The sequence below is a fragment of the Nelumbo lutea genome, chromosome 1 (assembly GCF_056320005.1).
Source record: "Nelumbo lutea isolate HS-2025 chromosome 1, American lotus-T2T, whole genome shotgun sequence".
Taxonomy (NCBI): Eukaryota; Viridiplantae; Streptophyta; class Magnoliopsida; order Proteales; family Nelumbonaceae; genus Nelumbo; species Nelumbo lutea.
In genome coordinates, this window is record NC_142684.1 from 112,450,914 (window position 1) to 112,456,484 (window position 5,571).

Below are 5,571 nucleotides of genomic sequence, written 5' to 3' on the forward strand. Positions count from 1 at the left end.
CATATGGGTTTTCTGGGCATAGATGAATTGCATCACCCGACTAATTTTTTTTTTTCTTTTGTATGTTTCTCTGTTTTGCAGAAAGCAAATATGCTATACTTAGCAGTTGTTTGGCATTGTTGCCGTTCCTTAGAGCAACGGCATCACATCAGTGCTATATTAGGAAAACGATGCTTCACAGGGTATTCATTTGGAATCATTTTTATAAAAATGGTGCTCCAAACTATGTCTCAGAAATTTGAAAGTCATTGTTTCGAGCAATATCAAATTTGGCATTTACTAAAACTGCAGCTCGTTGTTGCCAATAGGACAGCGATGTGGCACTGGATAATGGGTATCAATACTGAAAATGTTTCCTGAATCATTAGTATCAATCAGAAAAATTGCTGCTGCTCCAAGAAACGTTCTATTGACTGCAATGATTTCAAACAAAAAATAAAGGCACATATACTTAAGAGGCACCTGTAGGAGGTGGGTTCTCTTTTTCAATTGATACCTCCTATGTCGCTGTCGATGATAAGATAACAGGCATGTCTTAGAAATTTCAGTAATTTCTAGAAAACACGGGGACAAAAAAAAGAATTTTCCTAATCTAGATTAGCTACTATCTTGATTCAAAGACATGGGTTATGTGCAAGTAGTAAATTCTTCGGTGCTCTGAAACTTTTTTTTGCATTTGCTTTCTCAAGCCAACGATAATCTCGTGTTCTTGCAATGGTGGTTTCTCAAGTTCCCACGCTATAAACACAGGGATTTGTTCATAATTGAGGAAAGCTACGCAGGTATTTTGTTGCTTCGAAAACAATTTCCATCTCCTGTGACTGCAAGAAGCACAAGATTACCTTTGTTCCGATGAATGCTGACCGCCGATATGAACTGTTAAGTGTTGTTCGATCTGTTGAAAATAGAAAAACAAAAATAACGTTAGGTTTGGAAGAAGAAGAAGAAGAGGAATGCGAATAATGAAACCCACAGAAAAATTGCAGAGTACCTGCCAGAATGCTTCCCCATCCACGGTCACGAACGCCGGTGTGGTGAATGGCCAGTGGAATGTTTGAGTTAAGGCTCGGAGGAAAGAGAGTCTCGAATTGGGGAGGGAGTTCCAATGACCTTGGAAAGAATTTATTTTGGGTTTTTTAATGGTTCAATCGGGTTTGTTTAACACATAATAATATCATATTAGCTATAAAGTAAAAGGTTTTATTTATTTATTCGGAGGGCTCGTAGATTGATTGGACAAATTGTCATGGATCGTAGCTTTGAGAAAGTAGAATATTCCAATGCAATGGTTTTTCTTTTTTTTTTTCGTAATAAACGTAGGATACAAAAGGGCGGTAGCACATCCCCACAAATCACCCTAGCAAATAAATGCAAAACGCCAAAGTAGCTTATAAAAGTTTAAAGAGACGGTTATCACTCGACAATTGGGTTTCATGAACATGGTGAGCCAGTCAATTTGCAGTCTGATTTTTTTTTACGAAATACATGCTTGTAGATGATCCCTTTCCTGCATTTCTCTTTGAACTCCTACAGTCTTGAATGACACTCATCAGGTTTTATGCACACTGATTTGACTTATTAAAGATATTACTATTTTGGAATCATAATCACCCTGATTATGAGAGAAATTTTTTTGAAATTTAAGGCCAAATTATGGGCTTCCCAAGTAGCCAAAGCTTCTGCCTTATTAATGGAGGTAAAACCCAATTTATAAGTTTTAATATCTAAAACTGCACTCAAGTGATTCTTAGCAAGAGCCTCAATGGTGTATATACCATCCTCCATCTAAGAAGCATCAAAATTAATTTTAATCACTCTCAAATCAAGGGGCTCCCACCTTATATAGCTACAATCTTTGGTTCAACTTTCATCCTTAGACTAAATTTTGCACTCTTGAAATTCCATAATCGAGTCAAGGACATTATCAATGACCTTATATTAAGGAATCGAAAGATTCTTAAAAACCCTTAAATTTCTAATCTTCCACAATGCCATAACAGGAATACACATTTTTCCTTTTGTCATTTCTTCTCGAGCAACAAACTCTTTGAAAGGTCTAGCCACTAATCTCTTATGGACCTGTCTTGATCTTCAAGCCCTTGAATAGTTGGGAAAATAATCCCCCAACAATTCTTTGCAATAGAATATTTTCTAAAAATATAATTCACATCCTCATCTTCACCACAAACATCACATTCACCATCTGATATTGAAATCCTTGCATCTAAGAAGAGACTTAGAGGGAAGTCAATTGTTCAACAATAAGAACAAACAATTGAAGTTTTGGTAGACACTTTAGCTTCTAAATGTTCTTATTCCAATTAAAACTATTTATTGGTTTTGAAATAATACCACATTTAAATCTATAGGCAGAATTTGACAAAAAATTGCCATTAGTTTCCAATGGAATGGCTTGAATCCAACACCAAACATCCTAAGTATCAATGTTTTTGAACTGCCGTTGACTTGGACAGTCGGACCGTTCAGCTCAGGAACCATCAAGGCAACTGGCTCCGTTTTACCCGATACCTAGAATTTGATAAAAAACCATTGACTTAGGAGGTCAAACTATCGATCCATCGACCTATTCAACGGTTTTGACCATTTTTAAAATTTTTTAATTTTACTAATAGAATGAACCATCTATTCGAACCGGACGGTCGAACCATCAACCTGAAAGCCAATGGCCAGAATAGTTCCAATTTTGGGCCGTTTTTTAAAATGTTGCTAAGTATAAGCGTGTAAATTCTAAAATCACGACCAAATATACACATGGCAACGTGAGCAAAGGGAATTAGATGAGAGAGGATAAGGCACATTATAGAAGCAGGTAGAGCCGTAGAGAGGTCCGTTCGAGGACGAGGGTGACGTTTTCGGTGGGCACAAAAGTCAAGAGGAAAAAAGCAAGGCGAGGGGCTGAGGGGATCACGTACGCGGCATCCCAAATGGAGGACATGACGCACATGGCTTCGGTCCAGATTTTATATCAGGAGGTGTTCGACTTATTGACTTAACAATCTTGGCCTGAGAAAAAGAAGAATTCCCACATCCTTCCCTTTTGTGCGCACGTGCTTCCAGCACGTGGTATATTCCCTTGTACATGATAAGGTAAAGGAGGATCACCAGAAACAAAGGGATCTTTAAATTCAAGTGGGGATCGTGAACTTTGGTTTCGAACTATGCTTTTTCAAGGTGAGGATTGAGGGAGGAAAGAGAAAAGGATAAGAGCTATTGATAGAGCTTTTCTATTTATACTTCCCACATGATTTTTATCTCCATGGAAGACGAGGGACCGCTCAATGGAGGGTCGACCCAATTACAATGGGTGGGACTCGGATTTCCTAGAAGGCCAGAGTGAAAAAAGGATTTATGGGAATGCTTCAAACCAAGTGGCCATTCTGTTAATACCTGATACAGATTTGAAAACAAGGGAGGTCAGACATCTGGAGTGGGCTTCCACCAGCCTCTGTTTAATGCCTTCCAACTCATGGGCGAGAATAAATATGGGTTCCACCACGGTAGCAGACAAAGGCACAAATGGAAGTGGATTGGCTCCGATGGTCTCTACTCTCTCTAGTAATGAACCCAAATAAAAAAAGCCCATCTATATTTTGTCCTGTTATGCTATAAGGGTTTCATGATGGACAAACAAAGGTCGTGAGTGGTGGGCTGTGCGGATCGGTGACCCAATATTGTCATGTAAGCTGTAAATCTCATTATTATTGCTAAAAGAATACATTTGAAGTATGAAAAATAATAAATAAAAATAATAATGACTCAAGTCTTTATCAATTTATAAACCCACTTTAGCATATAATCAAATAATTTAAGATTATAAGCTAATCATCAGGGTGGGGACAAGTTAAATTGAACCAATTTGATTTACTCATAATTCGATATACTTTACATGGTTAGATGAAAAAAAAATGATTGAATGCTCATAGCCAACAATAACCCAATATAATCAATTTTAAAGCTCATCAACTACTAAAAATAATGAAGATTGGTGCAAAGAACAAGTAAAAGTTACAAGTTTAGGGTTTATGAAGTGTTACCGTCAACTGAATCTATTCTTTGGACATTTTGAGCTAAATTGGCTTGAAATTGAAGAATTGCTAGAACATCTTTTTGTTCTATCATGCGTGTGCCAAAAACTTGAACTCTGACATATCATAATCCCCGATCGTGATATCTAACTCGTGTTTTGAACAAAACACCATCCTCCTATGCCTCCTAAAACAGTACAAAAACTGAAAATCCTTACTAACACCCTAGAAATGCCATACAAAAACCATTATTTTGTTATCTAATAATTTGGTAATTTATAATTATGCTAATTCCAATAATTATTATTATTTAAGTAATTTTCAATAGTTTTATTATTAGAAATAACTGAAAATTATTTAAAATTCGTTATTCAAAACAATTGTTGATAACTATTTCTTATTCAATAATTTCATAATTTTATAATTATGCTAATTTCAGTAAACTTTTTATTAAAAATGAAAATTATTGATAATTAATTGATAATAACACTAGTTTTAAAACTAAATTTCAATTTTTTATTTTTATCGATTTTCATTAAGGGTAATTATGAGAAAATCAATAATAATAACAAGAATTATTGAATAATAATAACTGTTATTAAATAATAATAATAACAACAACAACAATGATAATAATAATAATAATAATAATAATAATAATAATAATAATAATAATAAATACAATAATTTCAAATATGATAGTTACATAATAATAAGAATTATAATTGTCCTATAGAAATTATTGATAATTTCAATTTTATTGGAAATTATTGATAATTCAAAAATAATAACAGTAATTATTAAAATAACTTTTGTTATTTAATAGTTTTTCTAATATTATTTTTTTATTCAATAATTTGTTATTTCAGAAATTTTATAATTATGGAAATTTGAGTATTTACAGTAATTTTGTTACCCAATAATTTGATAATTTTATAGTTTTGAAATTATTGGTAATTTCAAAATTATCAAGGTTATTAATTTTCAAAATTATAGATAATTATTTTTAAGAATGACTAATAAATTGATAATAACAAATACTGAAATTACCATCATTATGAAATTATCAAATTTTGAATAACAAAATAATAATTATTGAATTATCAATTTTTTTCAATAGTTTTCTATAATAATTGTAAAATCATGTTAAAAATTACTATTATTATTTTTTAACTATTAATAACCTCAATAATATAAAATTTATCAAATTATCAAATCATATCCTAGCACTTCTTTCACATCATAAATTCATAATTGATGAGGGGTAATTTGGCCTGTCAAATGATGTGACGACACATGGAGTGACAGAGCGATCAGTTGACACCTCAGCAACCTCGGTGATCTCAGCTATCCAAGCCACCTCGCGCACCTCGGGTCACCTAGCTAGATTGAGGGTCAAATAGCTCAGCTATATGGACTAATCTGTCGAGGTTCCATGAAACCTCTATCCAGGAACAAGCCAACTATCTCTGTTCTCCTCGGGATCATGACATCATGTCAACGAAGTTTATCTTCTCCCCTCCTG

General features: G+C 33.7%; 1 long non-coding RNA gene across 1 annotated transcript; it reads right to left on the bottom strand.

The window, feature by feature from the left end:
* Window positions 1-335: 335 nt before the first annotated feature.
* On the bottom strand, window positions 336-1,160 carry LOC148876855 (uncharacterized). Its single transcript, XR_016105229.1, has 2 exons — window positions 992-1,160; window positions 336-895 (listed from the first exon to the last, which is right to left on the bottom strand). It is a non-coding gene; the product is annotated as an uncharacterized LOC148876855 (long non-coding RNA).
* Between the last annotated feature and the right edge of the window lie 4,411 nt (window positions 1,161-5,571).